The sequence below is a fragment of the Vulpes vulpes genome, chromosome X (assembly GCF_048418805.1).
Source record: "Vulpes vulpes isolate BD-2025 chromosome X, VulVul3, whole genome shotgun sequence".
In the NCBI taxonomy this organism is placed as follows: Eukaryota; Metazoa; Chordata; class Mammalia; order Carnivora; family Canidae; genus Vulpes; species Vulpes vulpes.
The window spans coordinates 29,029,838-29,049,371 of record NC_132796.1 but is presented as its reverse complement, the minus strand read 5'-3'; the positions used below and the strand labels follow the sequence as shown (position 1 = coordinate 29,049,371).

At 35.6% G+C, this 19,534-nt stretch overlaps 1 pseudogene; it reads left to right on the top strand.

Moving 5' to 3' along the window:
- LOC112919014 (small ribosomal subunit protein eS8 pseudogene) overlaps positions 1–17,795 on the top strand; it is a 46,029-nt pseudogene extending 28,234 nt beyond the window's left edge.
- The last annotated feature ends 1,739 nt before the right edge of the window (positions 17,796–19,534 follow it).

Sequence of the window (19,534 nt, the reverse complement as noted above, 5' to 3'; positions counted from 1 at the left end):
ATCCCACGTTGGGCTCCCAGTGCATGGAGCCTGCTTCTCCCTCTGCCTGTGTCTCTGCCTCTCTCTCTATCTCTCTGTGACTATCATAAATAAATAAAAATTAAAAAAAAAAAAGAAAAAAAAAAAAAGAATATCAACCACGACCTAACTAAATTTCACCCTAGATGATTCTGCCGAGGTCAGAGACCAGAAAATGAAAACAAAGTTCAGAACAAAACAAAACAGAAGGACCACTAAAGTGAAAAACAAATTTTAAAATGAAGTAGTAAAAAATAAAAGGCCAAGAATCCGAAAGAAGAAAAAAAGAAAAAAGAAAAATGAAGAGAAAAAAGCAAAAGAGGAAAAAAAGAGAAAGAGAGAAGAAAAAAAGGGGGGGTGTGACTGGAAGGTGGTGGTGGTGGTGACGAAGTTTTAGTGGAGGAAGAATGTAGTCTACCTGAGGGGTCCTAGAGGGTGATCCTCTTGTTTCTGAGAATATTAAGTTCTGTATGTTAGAAGATGCTCAGTCCCAAATTTATATAAACCAGAAATATGTGTAGAAGGCCCCAACATTGACCACCAAAAGATAAATGAGATAAAAGGAGGGGGCAGAATGGGAATGAAGAGAGAATATAATCTCATGGAAAGAACCAGCAGGATACCACTTGGTTTTGAGTGCATCCTGGTCATGTTTTAGAAGGTATTAACTTCTGCCATTGTAGAACAAAATGAGGCAGAGAAAAGAAAAAAACAGAAAACAAAAGAACATAAGTCATATACCTCCCAAAATTATGTTGAGTATGTTGAAGGGATTCTCAAAGTGGGAAATATACCTAAGATCTATAATTGTAGAAATATGAGAGTCAAAAAGGAAGATACCTAAAAATGAAGAGGTGGTAAAATGTAGTTAAGGTTGGAAAAGAGGAAAAATATTGGAAATATTTAGTCCAATATAAAAATGAGTTGTACTGGAAAAAGGGGGGAAATAGGAGGGGTAGGCTCTAGTTCTATATACTGTAAATCCCTTGACTTGCCCTGGAACTTTCCAGAGCTGCTTGGTCAAGAACTTGCTCTTCCCCTGTCCTTCCTGCTGGTCTTCTGGGAGAGGGGCTTGCTGTGCTGATTCTCAGCTGTGTGCACCTGGGGGAGCTGCCCCGCCCCCTGCCAGGTGCTCCGCTCAGTGGGAGCTGTTTATCCTGTGAGGCCCCTGTTCCCTGGTGGCCCTGCCTCTCCCAGGCACAGGGTAACAGAAGGAGGAACAACCCCACTGGTGGCCGCCAGCTCTCCAGCCCTGGAGTCAGCTTGTTGTGCCCAAGATCGCGAATCCGAGAAACCGCCAAGGAGCCGACACCGATGCAATCACACGAGGGTTTATTTACAAGCTGGAGCCTGGAACCAAGTATACCCGACGCAGCAGAGCAGGGACTTGGACCCCGAGACTAAGAGGCTTAGCAACTTTATAGGGGCCAGTGGCCAATGGGATACGCAGAAAGTTGCACAGTCATGCTGGTCCGCTGAGCCGGATTTCCGATTAGGGTGTGTCCTGGTCTTTGATTAGGGCATGGCAGTGCCCTAAGTAATAAGCAGGTCAGCGCAAGGTGCAGCCCAGAATAGAGTCAGTCCTGCTGTTTGTCCATGGGTAGGGGATTTTGTTCAATTTCCTGGGTCCCACAAGCTCCTGCAGTAACTCCCGCAGTTCCCAGTCCGCACTGGCCTGGATGCTCCGGGACGGGGGTGCTGACCTGCACAGCTCAGGGCCACCTGGAAGCAGGAGAGTCCTCACTGTCCTGGTCCCTCCCCGCTTCCGCCTGTCCTGGGTGGAGTGCAGGATCCTGGGCTGTGTCCCCCGGTGCCCTGGGATCCAGGGCCTGCGCTGCTGGAATCGCACTCCCAGCCCCTGGCTCCCCAAGGCAGCAGGCCCAGCCCCCTCCGCCTGGAGCTGCCGCCTGACCGACAGGCTTCTCCTCAATGCCCCGCTGGGCATGCGCTCCAGCCCTTTACTGAGCTCGGCCGGCGGTGTGTGGGGCGCTTTACCCGAGGCGCACTTCCTCTGTTAGTGACCCCGGGAACCTGGAGGCTCCACTGTCCCTCCTGCAGTTCTGCCCAGTTTCCTTGCTGAGCACCTCTCCCCTTAGGAAGAATCCGGGGCAGATTGTTAAAGTTCCTGCTTCTCCAGGGCTGGGCTCTCCTGTCCTCTCCTGCCTGGCCCCTTGTGGAGGCCCTCCCCCACTAGATTCTTTTTATCTTCCGCCTTCCTACCTTGTTAGATGCACAAACTGTTCTCTCTGTAGCATTCCAGCTGCTCTCTCTTTAAATCTCAGGTCGAATTCGCAGGTGTTCAGGGTTGAAAGTTATCTAGGTAAATTGGTGGGGCCGGGTGAGGTGAGGACCCTACTCCTCCGCCATCTTGCCCCGCTCCCTTCCAACAAACATATTTTAAAATTACATGTGGATCAAAAAAGAATCCTCAAGAAAATTTAAAAATACTTTGAACTATAGGAAAGTAAATGCACAACTTATCAAATTTTGTGAGGTACAATGAAAACAGTGCTTAGAGGAATTTTATAGACTTGAATGCAAACATTAGAATTGAAGAAAGTTATAAAATGAATGTTCTAAGCTGCCACCTTAGGAAACTAGAAGTAACAATAAATTTACCACAAGTAAGAAAAATAATTTTTAAAATAAGATTTAGAGCAGAAATCAATGAAATTGAAAATAAGAAATCAGTACTTTAAATGTGCTAGTAGTATAGATCTTAAAAACTCTCACCATATGCACACACACACACAACTATGTGAAGTAATGGATATGTTAATTATCTTGATTGTGGTAATAATTTCATAAGGTATACATATATCAAAACATCAGGCTGTATACAGTAAATCAACCAAACCATAAGCTTATTCTTTGAAAATATTGATAAAATTGATAAAACTCTACCCAGATTAACTAAGAAAAAAAAAACAAGACATAAATTGCTAATATCAGAAATCTAAGAGAAGCCATCACTACTAATCTAAAGGACATTAAATGATTAAAAAATATTATGAACCATTCTATAACCATAAATCTGGTAACCTAGATTTTGTCTAATCATAAAAAAAATCACAAGGGAGAAATAATCTGAAGACGTTGATTTTTTTCAAAGAAATTCAATCAATAATAACCTTTTCAAAAATACAGCACTATAGAACAGTTCATAAAAAAACAGAATACACATTCATAGCGTGATCATCCCCAAATCCCTGCCATATCTGAACCTGGTTTGATGCTTGCATGATCTTTTCCAAACGTGTTTTTGTCTTTTACTGTGACTTTTAATTTTTCTTGAATGCCACATATGATGTATTGAATAAAAGGAATTGAAGAAAATAGTCCTTTAGTGTTAGGTTTTAGATTTATCTGGCTAGACATTAGGCTGTACCTGTGGGTGTCAGAAATTAGTTTCCTCTGGTGTTATTGTTTTTGCCTTCCCTGTTGTCTTAGAGTTTCCCTAGAAACTTACTCTTTTTTTTCTTAAATCAGTCTGAGACATGCTATTCTTTCTATTGTATTCTCCTATTATTATTGTTATACAGGACCCCTACTGATGTTGTGATAAAATGTGGGAGGAGAAGTGTTCTTATAGTCCTATGATTGGGTCTTAGACTATTAGTGACCCTTTGTTCTGGTATGTGACCCTCACAAGTGTTTCTCAGGTACTACCACTCCTTTACCTGAAATGGAAATTTAGAGGGGGCTGAAGTTGATGTAATCCTTCCCCCACAAAGAAGGCTTGATGGGGCTGGACTTAGGTAGTTAGACTCTAGTAAAATTGATACTCTGGAAGGTGAACCTTGTTAAGAACAAAGAAGTTTTGGGTGAATTTCAAAAGACTATTTTTTTCTCCTCCACTTACTGGAAGCTTAAGAAGATTTTCTTCTGATCTTCACTGTAAAAACCCAGGAGATCCTTGAAGTAAAACTCACCAAAGTATGGGGACCAATATTGGAGTTTTTAACCTTCAACTGTGTCTACATTGGGTCTCCAGCAATTCATCATAGTAGCATATGTTTGCCTACTTGGTACTAGTTCCCATATTTGTTTCTGCTCCTGAACTTCTGCTCTCTTAAGTTATGATTCTTTGTGTGTAGCTTCGTGTCTCTTCAATGGATTCTGTAGTTTGCTCTGTGGCCTTGATTCTCTGATGAGTCTAAGAAGAGGTGTTCATTTTCAGATTGTTCAGCTTTTTTCTTGTTGTGAGGATTGGAGTGATGGCTTCCAAACTCCTTAGATGCCAGAACAGAAACTAGAAGTCTCTATTTTTTTTAAATCATCATTTCTTCAACTCAGAGTTACATGAAGATCACTTTTTATATTGTCACCTTTAGTAGCCTTCTGTTATTTCATAGATGCTTTCTTTAAGTTCTCCTATATTCGAGGAACTTTGTACTTCTTATTATTGTTTTATTTTCTTCTTCTGTTTCAGAATTTCTTAATCTTAGCCCTCTAGACATTTGGGGCAAGATAATTAGTTGTCCTGGGGGTATATTTTGTGAATTGTAAGATGTTTAGCACCATCTCTGGCCTAAAGGGTTTTAGCACCATCTAATAGATTCCTGCAGCACCTCACTAATTGTGATAATCAAACTACTAGCGTACATTGCAGAATATCCCTTGGGAGAAAATTATACCCGGTTGAAAGCCACTGTTCAATCTATATTGTCTCTTCATTTTTTAATTTTCTTTTCTAGATTTTTTTTGTCTTGGTCTCATTTGTTAAAGCTTTCTTAAAAATCTTGGAAGCTTTAAAAGAATGAGGACTTAAAAAGCCAGTTGTAAGCCTTAAACATTTGAGTGGGCCTTATTGAGCAGAGTGCTTTATGATGATGAAAGTGGTTGACCATTGATGGGTCTTTTCCTGTATCCATTCAGTTTTTCCAAAGATAAATTTTCTCATATCTATCTGGCACATAGATGTACCTGGCTACAGTAACTTCTTTTCATTTCACCCTTAAAACTTTGTGCTCCACTAATTTTTCTAAATCAATATTTTAAAGGAATAATCAAGTTATTCCTTGTTTAAAACTTCAGTGATTCTTCACTACCCAGAGAAGTAACAATGGTGCTCTTGACTTTTAGGTCAATGTTCAGTATGACAAATCATTCCATTTTCTACATTTATTTACCACTGTTTACCTGACGTCAAATAGAACATGTGCTCATCCTGCCTCCAGAGCTTTGGTTCCTATTGTTTCTTACTTTCTTACTGGTGGAGCTACTTTTCTCTTTCAGGAAATATTAGCCTTTCCTTTGAACACCATTTGAAATGCCATGTTTTAAACGCCATGTCATTTTTCTAAATCTTTTTTATTTACTTGTGATAACTCCCTTCTCTGAACTTTGTCATACTTTTATTCTATATTTTGTTTCATTTGCAAAATATGATATTTTGCTTTATATCACAGTTATAAATTGTGAACTCATTATTCTCCTGGATTATAAAATCTTTGAGAACAGGGTTCAATCATTTTTATATGTTCTGCACCATATAGTACAGAATCTCACACATAGATGGTACTAAAATATGTTGGTTGTATATAAATTTTTAAAAATCTATATCAATGACAGCAAAAATGCCATTGCTTTCATGAAGACTTCCTGATTATTCAAGATTTTTTTCTATTTCTCTCTAGTCTGAAATTCTATAGTACCCAATCTCTGTACCAGTTGTTTCAGCAGTTAATTACTTATTTAATGGTACCATGTGTCATCCCTGGTAGTTTAAAAGTTGCTTGAGGGCTGGGGCAGTTTTCATTATCTCTTTTGTATTCTTTATAGTGCCTTGAATACATAAGTGGATTCATGAATACTTGTTGAATTAGATTGAACATAGTAGTCTTTCATATTTCTTTCAAAATGCCACACATTTGGCATGCAAATTAAGCATCAATAAATTAGTGGACGATTGTGAAAATATCCTGAAAGTTGCCCATAAAATTCAGCTTCTTTAGAGGAATATTTTTCTCATCAAGATAGGCTACTAACTCCATTCCAGCTTCATTTACTCTAAAATGATTTATTACAAAGCTAGAATTTGGTGTACACATTATTATTCTGTATAACCAACCATTTGTTCATCCTTCAAGTCTTTATTTCAAAAGGATTTTTCCCATTACTCATTTCTTTGTACTTTTCAAAATATAAGTATTGTACCTGCTATTTTGCCTTTGCCTTCTTTATTGGCAGGATTCCAATCACAGTGAATTATCGTCAAAATAAGAAGTATATTTCTCAGTCAAGAGAAAAACTACATGTAAATAAATCTTCCTTAAAGTTTCACATATTTCCCAATGTGAGAAATACATTTTCAGGAAGTAATGTAGAATCTGGTTATAGAGAGGAATATGATTCCCTCTTTAATATTCATCTGACATTTATGTTTTATAGGTTTATATGTGACTTCAGAGTTGATCAGGGCAATACTAATACTATTCCTCCCTCTTGAAGTTGATAGTTATTGAAAGCATTATAATTAACAGAAACCTCTATTATTTTTTACAGAAAATTAATATTTTTATTTTATTCATTTATTTTTTACAGAAAATTAATAATTAAAAACTTCATAGAATTTGCTTTATTATTTTAATGAAGGCAGTGAACTTATATAAATCTAGAAGCTAACTATGAGGCTTTATTATCAATTTTTAAATCATCACATTGTGATCATCAGAATTTTTAAATTACTAATTACTTCTTAATTTGATATGTCCCAGGTGTTAACATATGGTCTAGACAATAAAAATAGCTGAACAATATATATGACAGAAAATCACTGACCACACTAACCCGTTTTTTTGACATATATGCCACTTTCTAAAATCATGTCAGTCTATTTTACAAATAGGACCAGAGTAGCTCCAAATCATTACTCCTCAATTAACATTAATATGCCAGATACTTTTACTGATATATTTATTATACACACACACAGAAAAAACTCAAGGTTTTCAAGGTTTTTATTTCAAGATTTCAAGAGGAAGCTGCAGGGAAATTTGCCAAAGGTATTTGAAAATACCACTGTGGAATCTTCAAATTTAAAAGAGAAGAATGGGAAAAGTATAAAATTAATTTTATTGTTTTCTAGTGATGACCAGGATGTTTAAATGTAAACACTTCATAAAAAATGGGCCTCATTTTCATTATCATTTTAATATGCTTTCAGACATATGCAGTATTATTGCTATATTACTAATGGTGTTCTTTCAAGCCTGCCTTCACACCCAATGCTTTTAAACTGCTATTATAATGCTTTTTTATAACAATTTCTATTTAAATGCAAAGTCCTATGGGGCTAAGCATTGCTGGCTTTTTCTTTTTATGTGCATTTTTAGAATACAATTCAACTTAACATTTCCTCCATTTATTGATTTTATGATGAAAATAAAATGCCTTAAAATATTTTGTAAATAATATTATTTTTATATTTACTGCAAAATATCAGACTGGAAAATTAACATATAACTAAACATTTTACAATTATTGGAACTTTTTAAAGATTATTACTCACTCCTGTCTCTTACTGTTCCAAGCAAAACCTTTATTTCATCATAATGTCTGAAATGTATCTCTTCAGAGAATATATACTTTCATATTGCTTTAAAATACTATTCTCTTTATAGCTGTGAGCATCCATAAGATTGTACTTTGGCTTGTTGTATGAGGCTCAGATTTTCACTATGTGAATTCTTACTTGCTGGTAACTTTTAATTAGCTATGTAGGTAGACCAAAACACTAATAAAAATTTCAGTTAGAACAAAAGTTCTGCCTTAATCTGGTGTTTTGAAATTTAAAAATTTTACTCTGTCCCTTCCCCTTCTGTTTGGGCTTCTATAAGGCACTGCATAATACAATTTGTTTCCCATTCCTTATTAATCTTCATATTGGAAGTCTCCATCATTTCCTAAATTTGCATTCCATGTCCAGTTTCATCACTAGCCTATCTTAGCTCTCATTCTTTCAAAGACTGGAGAAATAGTAAAACAAAATTTATGAAGAAGAAAATGGAGGGGGGCGGGAAGAGGCAAGGTGGTGGAAGAGTAGGGATCCTCATTCCATCTGGTCCCCCAAACTTACCCAGAAAATGGAAAGCAAAGAAGATGGCAAAAACAGAGGGAGATTCATAGAATGCTTGAAGTAAAAGAGAGCCTTAGAACTTTCAATTTTGCCTTAAGATGGAGTAAACTCATTCCATTGCATTTCTCTCACTGTATACAGCTATGAAACCTGGATAGAATGCATAAGGCAGGTATTTGAGCTTTCTAAAAAGTAAATATTAACAGTCAGGTTAGGGAAAATGACTGGAATCTGAAATGCCCCCAAACTGGTGGTGAATTTACCATTTTCTCTTTACCAGTATCTCCCAGTCTGAAATTAATGAATCCAAGTGGCACCAAAATGCAGAAAAAAGAGACCTGAGAAGCCTTCTAATTCTAGCTAAAGGAGAATGAAGGGAAACTCCTAAAGTTCAGAGAGAGGGGAAAAATCCCTCATAAATAAATATTTTATTTTCTCTCTTCTTTCTCTCTCCAATCCCCAAGTAATTCTATGGTGGTTGTGGCAGCAGGAGCCAAAACTCTGATTAAGGGGAACCTTCATTTCTATTCAGTGGATTTGTGGTTCCAAGAGTATGAGGACAAAATTTGTTCCCCATTTTCTCGTTCTTCCTATAACTTGGGCCCTCTCAGATAGGGACAACTGCATAAGTGTATAGTAGAGTCAGGAAATCGAAGCCCAACTTTCTGGACAGAGGAGTGAAAAGAGGAGCCTTAGGGAAAAGAGGAGGAATCACTGAGAGGGAGGAGCTGGGACAGTGAACTCATAACATTGTTTATGAAATTCTAGGTTCACCCTTAAATGGCTCATGCAGTGGATCTGTTCCTATTCAACACAGCAAAAACTTTGAACACTAAACTAATAGACCAAAGCTCAGATTCCAGATTGATGGCACATGGTAGATGAATCAGAACAGTACCGTAAATACTTTGAAAACTGTATTGTCATTGGAACCATATTGGAACCATTGTCATTTGAACAGAATGTGAGAAGGAAAGATGAGATTGAAAAAAAAGGTTGGCTAGGTTCTAAAACAAAAATATCAGTGTTATTCTTGGGATTTAAATAAGACTCAGTGTTTCATAATATGTTCAAAATATCTAGGATACATAAGTGAGTTCAATATCAATGCACAGGGAACAGAAGCAAATGCCAAAATGACACAGATTTGGAATAATCTGACAAAGATTTAAAATAGCTATTACAAAAATGACATAGGAGGCAATCACAAACTCTCTTAAAACTAGGGATATTTCAGAAAAATTCAAATCTAAAAAGGAATCAAATGGAAAGTTTAGAACTAGAAGTGCTTTAAGGAAAGAAGGAAGGAAGGAAAAAAAGAAAAGAAAAGAAAAAAAGAAAAGAAAAGAAGGAAGGAAGGAAGGAAGGAAGGAAGGAAGGAAGGAAGGAAGGAAGGAAAAGAAGGAATGGAAGAAAAGAAAAAAGTAAGAAAAAAAGAAAATATAGAAAAGATGAAAACAAAAAAAAAAAACCAAAATTTACCTGATAGAAAAAAAATAACAGAATGGAAATAATGGAAGAAACAGTGAACACAAGTAAATCTATAATTATATCAAAAAAATTAAAGTCTTACTCCTCTAACTTGAACGATTATCAAACTGGAAAAAATCCTAGCTGTATGTTGCTCAAAAGAGACAACCATTAAATGTAAGTAAGAAATAAGTTTTATTTTATTTTCTTAAAGATTTTATTTGTTTATTCATGAGAACCACACACACAGAGAGGCATAGACACAGGCAGAGAGAGAAGCAGCCTCCATGCAGGGAGCCTGATGTGGGACTTGATCCCGGGATTCCAGGATCATGCCCTGGGCTGAAAGCAAGCACTTAACCACTGAGCCACCCAGGCATTCCAAGAAACAAGTTTTAAATAAAATAATAAAAGTATGTGATGAAAATATTCAACAATAAACTTGTAGAGCTACAAAAATTTCAAATATAATTGTCTTAAAGTTAAGAATTGTTATTAAGTATAAAGAAAGATATCATAATGATAAAATGGTCCATCAACTAAGAACATATAACTATTCAGAATTTTTATGATTTTAATTACATATTTTAAAAACAGAGAGAAAGAAAATGACAAAATTAAAAAGACAAACTTCAGAATCAGAATGGGGGATGTTAGCAGATATCTCTCAATACTTGTTAGGCAAAAAATCAGTAAGGATAAAAAAACTCAGGGGACAATTATCAAATTTTATTTAATTTGCCAGAGCACCTGTAAGAAAAACATCTTAGCAAAGCATGTTTTTCTGAGATTATAACATTTATAAATTTTCTAAAATTCATTATATGCTCAGTTATGAAACAGTTTCCAATAAATTTTATAGGAGTAACATCATACTGGGTATATTATCTATACTTAACTGAATTAATAAAAAAACTTAAAAATAATAACAAAACCTCCAGTGCTTTAAAAATCAGGCACAACATCTTCATAGAAGAGGATGAAAGAGGACGAAAGCAAAATTAGAGACATGAGCAAAAATTAATAAAATAGAAAACAATATAAAATACATGAAATTAGCAAAGCTAAGAGTTGGTTTTTGGAAATTTCTAATACAATTTATAACAGCTTGTCACAACTGACCAAGAAACAACAAAAGAGGCACGGACTTCCAATATCAGGAATAAGAACGGGAGTAATACTACACGTCATACAGATGTTATTGACACAAAAAGTATAAATGGATTTATGTCATAAATCCTATACTATTTAAATATACATGTGCTTTCCCCCAGTATATACACGTTAATTTTTTTCTTTTCTTTTTCAATGCATGTATACCCTTTCAAAGTGAGAAATGCCCACAGGCTCATCTAGTTACCAAATCTAGCTTGAAACAAATGATGTTTGGTTTTTGCATTTAATTGTTAAGTTCAGATGTGGCTTCTTTACCTAAAGAAGATAAATTTCAGGGTGCCTTGGTGGCTCAGTCAGTTAGGCTTCTGCCTTTCTTTCAGGTCATGATCTCAGGGTCCTGGGATAGAGATGAAACCTTGGGCTCTCTGCTCAGTGGGGAGTCTGCTTCTCCCTATCCCCTGTCCCTCCCCCCTGTTCACACTCTCTCTTAAATAAATAAAATCTTAAATAAAATAAAAAAGATAAATTTCCCACCCCCAACTTACTCATTATACAATGATGGAGAAGGAATAAAGCAGCTTCATTTGAAGTGGAAGGGGAAGGGACTCACAGTTATTGTTGGTCCTCAGTATATATCATAACTTACTGGAAAGGATTAGTATTGATTTCCTCTCTTCAGTAGGATAAGCTATTTGCTGATGTGATGGATTAATTATATTAATTGATTTTTGAATATTGAGTTAGCCTTTTATATCTGGAATAAATCCTACTTGATCATCCTGTATTATTTATTTTATACATTGTTGAAGTCAATTTGCTAATATTGTGTTGAGGGTTCCTGCATCTATGTTCACTGCAGATATTGGTCTGCTCTATTCCCTTCTTGTAATGTTTTTACGAGGTTTTGGTATTAGAGAAATGCTGGCCTTGTAGAATTAGTTAGAAAGTATTCCCTCTGCTTCCATTAGCTGGGAGAGATTGTGAAGAATTGGTATGATTTCTTAAATTATGGTGGAATTTATGGTGAAACCATCTGGGCCTGGTACTTTGTTTTGGAAGGTAATTAATTATTAAGTCGATTTCTTTCATAGATATAGGCTTATTCGGAGTAGATATTTCTGCTTGTTTGAATTGTGGTAGCTATCTTTTTCAAATAATTTGTCCATTTTATCTAGATTATCAAATTTGTGGGACTAGAGTTGTTCAGAATATTCTATTTCCTTTTAATAATTTGGGATCAGTAGTAATATCTTCCTTTTTTTCTGAAATTAGGAATTTGTGTCTTTTTGTTTTTTTACTCTGGATTAGCCTGGCTGGAATTTTTATCACTGAATCTCCTCAAAGCACAAATTTTTGGTTTTACTAATTTTCTATTGATTTCCTGTTATCAATTTCATTTATTTTTGCTATATTTACTCTTTGCTTTATTTTTATATGTCTCTTCTTCCTCTAGTTTCTTAAGGAGAAAGCTTGGACCGTTAATTTTAGATACTTGTTCTTTAATAATATATGCATTTGATATTATAAATTTCACCTTAAACACACTGTTTATCAATCACACACATTTCGATGAGTAGCTATTTCACCTTCATTTAGTTCAAAATAATTTTAAATTTCTCGTAGGACTTCTTTGACCCATTTGCTACTTAGAAGTGTGTTGTTTACTCTCCAATTATTTTGGGACTTTTCCAGCTACCTTTCTGTTATTTTGTAGCTTAATTCCATTGTGGTCTGAGAGTATGATTTTTCTATTTAAAAAGTTTCTTAAAGTGTGTTTTATAACCAGAAGGTGGTCTATTTTGTTGAACGTTCAATGTGAGCTTGAGAAAAATGTGTATTTTCCTGTTGTTGGATGAAGTGTTTTATAAATGTCAATTAGATACAGTTGATTGATGGTGCTGCTCTGTTCAACTGTAACCTCACTGATTTTCTGCCTGCTGGTCTGTCAATTACTGATAGAGAGGTGTTGAAGTCTCCAACTATAATAGCAGATTCATCTATTTTTCCTTGCAGTTCTATCAGTTTTGCCTTACTCATTTTGACATTCTCCCATTAAGCACATGCACATTAAGATTGTTATGTTATATCATTTTGGGGAAATGACCAGTTTATCATGATAAAATATCTCTTTTTATTCCTGATAATTTCCCTTGTTCTAAAGTATGCTTTATTTGACATTTTTATAGCTATGCAAGTTTTTCTTTTTTTTTGGTTAGTGTTAGCATTATGTATCTTCCTCCATCCTTCACTATTAATATAGTTATATCTTACATTTAAAGTGGATTTCTTGTAGACAACATGTAGTTGGGTCTTGTCTTTTTAATCCATTCTTTAAGTCTCTTTTTTTGGCATATGTAGAATATCACTGCCTAAAATGATTATTGATTTAGTTGAATTAATATGTACCATATTTGTAAATATTTACTATTTTCCTTATTTTTGTCCACTTTTTTGTTTCTTTTGTTTTGAGTGTTTATATAATTCCATTTTTTCCTCTTCTATAAGCTTGTCAATTACAGTTCTTTTGAAGATTTTTTGTGGTTGCTCTAGAATTTATAATACATGTACATTTATGAATAATTTAAGTTCACTTTCATATGACACTCCACCGCTTAATGGCTAATGCGGGTACTTTATAGCAGGGTACTTCCAATTTGTCCCTCTTATCTCTTAAAACATTGCTGTCATTAATTTAAATTATCCATAAGCTATAATTATTCAATACATTGTTGAGATAGTGATTATGAAGAGTTAATTCTGTTAAATCAAATAAAGGCAAGAAAAAATAAAACTTTAATTTATCCTCATGAATCCTTCTCTAATGTGTTTCTCTTTTTTTAACAAAAAGACTTTATTTATTTATTCATGAGACACACACACACACACACAGAGAGAGAGAGAGAGAGAGAGAGAGAATGGCAGAGACATAGGCAGAGGGAGAAGCAGGCTCCATGCAGGGAGCTCGATGTGGAACTTGATCCTGGGACTCCAGGATCATGACCTGAGCTGAAGGAAGACGCTTAACTGCTGAGCCACCCAGGCATCCCTGTGGTTTCCTTTTTCACGTGGTTTTTAGTTTTTGACCTATGTCTTATTCCTTCTCTTCAAAGAATATATTTTAACCTTTGTTACAAGGCAGGTCTACTGGACAAAATTTCTGTTTTTGTTTGTGTGAGAAAGCCTTTAATTCTCCTTCACTTTTTTTTTTAATTTTTATTTATTTATGATAGTCACAGAGAGAGAGAGAGAGGCAGAGACACAGGCAGAGGGAGAAGCAGGCTCCATGCACCGGGAGCCCGACGTGGGATTCGATCCCAGGTCTCCAGGATCGCGCCCTGGGCCAAAGGCAGGCGCCAAACCACTGCGCCACCCAGGGATCCCTCCTTCACTTTTTAATTTTTAAAAAATCTAGTTGAAATTCACATAACATGGAACAATTTTAAACTATACAATTCAGTGCATCACCTGAAAGGGAATTTCCATACCCTTAAAATAGTCAGTCTTTATCCCGCTCCCCAATCCCTGGCCCCTGACAGTCACTAATCTGCTTTTTTTGTCTATAGAGTTACCTACACTGGAAATTTTCTATAATGAAAGCAAATTATATATCTTGATTTTGGTCTTCATTCTTTCATTTAGCATAATGCTTTTAAGGTTCATACATTCTATTGTGTTGAATTGGTACCCTACTGCTTTGCTGAATTCATTTGTTAGTTCTAACAATTTTTTGAAGACTTTTTGGGTTTTCTATATATAAGGTTATATCATCTACAAACAGAGATAATTTTACTTCGCTTCCATTTTGGATGCTTTTTCTTTCTTTTTCTGGCCTAATTACTCTGTCTGGAACTTCCAGTACTATGTTGAATAGAGAGCAGGCATCCTTGCCTTGTTCTGGATTTTATTGGAAAATCTTTCAGCCTTTGAGTATGATGTTTGCTATCGAGTGTTTATATAGGGCTTTTATTATGTTGATTAGTTTCCTTATATTCCTACTTTATTTCATGCTTTTATCATAAAAGAATACTGAATTGGATCAAATGCTTTTTATGTACCAGTTGAGATGTTTTTTTTCCCTTCATTCTGTTGATGTGGCATATTCCATTGATTAATTTTTGTATGTTGAACCATCCTTGCATTTTAGGAATAAGTCCCACTTAGTTCTGGTGTATAATCCTTTTAATATGCTGCTGAGTTCTGTTTGCTAGTACTTTTGGAGGGTTTTTGCATCAATGTTCATAAACAATATTGGTTTATAATTTACTTTCCTTCTAGTATTTTTGCCTGGCTTTGGTATCACGGGAATGCTGGCTTTATAGAATGAGTTAGCACATGTTCTCTTCAAGTTTTTTGAAAGACTTGCAAAACATTATTATTAATTCTTCTTTAAATGTTTGGTAGAATTTGCCAGTGAATCTGTCAGATCCAAGGCTTTTTGTTACTGGTAAATTTCTGATTACTGATTTAACCTCCCTACTAGTTATAAGTCTATTCTGATTTTCCATTTCTTTGTATTTTATTAATGATAGGTTTCTGTTTCTAAGAATTTGTCTATTTCATCCAAGTTCTCCAATTTGATTTTTATTGATTTTCTCTATTGTTTTTCTGCTCTCTATTTGATTTATCTATTTTCTAATCTTTATTATTTATTTCCTTCTTCTAGCTTTGGTTTCATTTGTTCTTAATTTTTTAGTTCTATCAGACTATCCACATTTAACCAAAGCACCCCTCTCTCTTATGGATGTTTCAAGAAAGAGACAACACATGACAATACCCTGAAATTTCCTCTGACTTCTTATTTTATGTCATCATCTGGCATGTAGGTTGAATCACAGGATATAACAGGAGAAAATTTGACCACATGTTTTACTCCATATAAAAAGAGTAACAGGTTTCTCATCCTGATACGACTGGGTCACCACTTGCTTTCCTTTATCTATACTCCACAGTTTAGGGACTGTTATTTATACCACCTAATTTTTAGTAATCAAGGTATTTACCAAATATGAAATGTTTATCTAAAATTAATAGCAGGGATCCCTGGGTGGCGCAGCGGTTTAGCGCCTGCCTTTGGCCCAGGGCGCGATCCTGGAGTCGCGGGATCGAATCCCACGTCGGGCTCCCGGTGCATGGAGCCTGCTTCTTCCTCTGCCTGTGTCTCTGCCTCTCTCTCTCTCTGTGACTATCATAAATAAATAAATAAAAAATAAAAAATAAAAAAAAATAAAATAAAATTAATAGCAAATACTACTATTAGTGGCTTAAATAATAAAGACCTCTATATACAATCAGAAAACTGTAATTCTTTTTAGAACCCTCCAGAAATTTTCCCCTGACTTCTCATTGACTAGCATTTTGTCACAAATAAATCTATAAAATAATCACCAGCAAAGGACTATGAGAATGGCACACATTATTAAGATCAATCATGATTCATCCTCTGTGGCTGTATACATCTCCTCCCTTCCCTGGGCATATTTGCTGACTTAACACAATTTAGCTTCTATAAAATCATGTTGAATGAGGGAATGGCCACTAGGTAAGCAACCAACTCTACCTCAAGCATATATTTCCTTTGATTTCTTTATATCACAGTCTCCTGAGTTTTCTCCCATTTCTCTAACTGCTCATACTTATTTTATGAGTCTTGCTTCTGCTTAACTCTTAAACTCTTAAATGCTGCTATTTAGCTCTTACACTGACTTTTGCTTTTTATCTCCATTTTCCTATTCTATAGACTATTCTACAATATCCTCATCTAGTCTCATGTTTTCAGTTGCCTCATAAGTACAATTGCTATATATATATATATTTTACTATTAGGACTCAGCTTGCTACTGAATATCTCTAACTGAATAATAGGCATCTCAAACTCATGAGGACCAAAACTAACAACTATTTTCTTACAAAACCTATTTCTTCTCTTGTCATTCTAATAGCAATTCATTAAACTGTCCAATAAAGAACCATAAGTGTCATTTTACATTCCTATCTTTCCTCAGTCTCTACATTGAGATAATTACCAAGTCAGGATAAATCTAGTTTTAAAAAGGTGAGAGAAGTTATAGAGTAAGAAATAGATCTAGTAATAAGTCTAAGAAATGTTAATATCTAAAGAATAGCCATGGAGATGAACTACAAAAGAATGCATTGTAATTATAACTAATAATGTACTGTATAATTGAAATTTGCTAGGAGAATAGATCTTAAGTGCTCTCCTCACACACATAAAATGGAACTATGTGAGGTGATGGATATATTAATTGATTATGGTAATTATTACACAAGGTATATTTACTTCAAAACACCATATTGTGCGCTTTAAGTATATTAACATTTTTGTCAAACTTATCCAATAAAACTAAAAAAAAATGAAGAATATACCTAAGTGACAAAAAACAGATATAAAGAGAAAAATATGATGTTCTGGAAGAAAATGAAAAAGGACCTTCAAGAAGGTAGAAATAACTCTTGCAGCCAGAGCCAATAGGGGTGGGCATCTCTCAGGACAAGTGGTGCACACACTGCAAGACCAGGAGTGAGATAAAAACTACCACAAGAAGTGGAAATATAGATTGTAGTGACTTGCTGCCAACACAAAGATTGGCCCCCACCGCACACACACTGTCCGTATTTGGGGAGTCAATAAGAAGTACTATGCCTTGGAGCTAGACATGGGGAACTTCTGGGGCTCTGAATGTTTTATGTGCAAAATAAGGATTATTGGCATTGGTTACAGTGTATCCAACAATGAACTGGTCTGCACTAAGACCCTTGTGAAGAACTGTATTGTGACTGACAGCACACCCTACCAACAGTGGTAGCAGTCTCATTATGCACTATTCTTGGGCCTCAAGAAGGAGGCCAAGTTGACTCCGGAGGAGGAAGAGATTTAAAAAAAAAATGACCAAAGAAAATTCAGAAGAAATATGATGAGAGGAAAAAGAACACCAAAATCAGCAGCCTTCTGGAGGAGGAGTTCTATCAGCACAGGCTTCTTGCATGCATCACTTTAAGACTAGTCCAGTGTGGCCAAGCAGATGGCTAGGTGCTGCTGGGCAAAATGCTAGAGTTCTAACTGTCGAAAATCAAAGCTTGGAAAGGCAAATAAATCTTCCTCCTATCTCTGGTCATGTCATACAAGTGTTTATTGTTCTTTTTAAAAAAAAGATTTTATTTATCCATTCATAGAGACACAAAGAGAGAGAGGCAGAGACACAGGCAGAGGGAGAAGCAGGCGCCATGCAGGGAGCCTGACGTGGGACTCGATCCCGGGTCTCCAGGATCACACCCTGGGCTGCAGACGGCGCTAAACTGTAGCGCCACCAGGGCTGCCTGTGTTTATTGTTCTGAAAAAAAAAAAGTATAGAAATAATCATTTTAAAATAAAGCAAAATAATTTAAGTACAGCAAAGTACCTCTTGTATTTAGCAAAAAAAAAAAAAAAAAGGAACGGAAACCTGATTTTGGTTGGCCAAAGACTGGATGCAGAAAGGAAATTTGAGGATATGTTAATTTGAATACATGTTATTTTTCTCATTTTTTAATTAAAACATTTTTTTTGAATATGTGTTCTTCTTCATCTGTTCTTCCACTCAGCTTCTTGGTTGGAACATTTTAACTAAAATGTGCTTCATGGTAATCTTGTTGGAAATTTTAGATGTATTTACGGAGGGTTTTTTTTTTTTAGTTTTTTTTTTTTTAATTTAAATCCAATTTGCTAACATACAGTATAACACCCAGTGCTCATCCCATCAAGTGCCCTCCTCATTGCCTGTCACACAGTTACCCCATCCCTCCACTCACCTTCCTTTCTGCAACCATTTGTTTGTTTCCCAGAGCTAGGAGGACCTCATGGTTTGTCTCTCTCTCTAATTTTTCCCACTCAGTTCCCTTGTGGAAAGTTTTCTACAAAAGAGAATAGGTCTTAAAGTTCATTGTTTGTAACAATTCCTATTTCTCCTTTAGAGCCTGGGGTCAAAAGTACAGCTTCCCAGCTATTCCAGTGACCCAAAGTTACAGCTTATAGGACCTGGAGGCAGTGTAAATTGCTACATGCAATCCTTGAAGAAGCTACTTCATCATGGAAATACAGGCAGCCTCCAAAGCTATTTGTCCTAACAAACTAAATTGATACTAGTCAGGACACTTAAAGAGTTGACTGCCTTTCTGTTTTACTAATAAAATTTAAAAAATATTAGTTTATCTAAAATAAGATGAAAGAAAGAAAATCAATTATATCAGTCATCATAATAAATTAGAATAGACTAATTCTTCCTACATGCCAGAAATTAAAGTGATAAATATTTGGGCAAATATTAACCCTCAAACATCACTTTTGAAAGATAACACAGATATGTTGAGAAAAGAATGAGAAACAATTCACCAGACAAATATGAATAAAAATCAATCAGAAGAGGCAATATTTATATCATAAAAGGCAGCATTCAATATCAGAGCTAAAATCATTAATTATGACAAAAGAGACAGTATTCCATCACCCCCAAGATGTGGATGCTCCAGTCCCTGTAATTTGTGAATATGTTAACTTAAACTAAAAGAGAGACCTTGAAAACACAACTGAGTTAAGGATCTGGAAAAGGGGAGATTATTTTGGATTATCTGGGATGACCCAACCTAATCACATAAATCCTTAAGAGCAGAGAACCTGTTCTCTATGTGGTCAGAGGGAGAAGTGACTACAAAAAGGATCAGAGTTATAACATTACTGACTTTGAAGATAAAGGAAGGGGGCCACGAATCAAGTAATGTGGGTGGCCACTGGAATCTGAAAGTGCCAAAGACACTGATTTTCCCTTAAAGCCTTCAGGAAGGAATGCAGTTGATTTA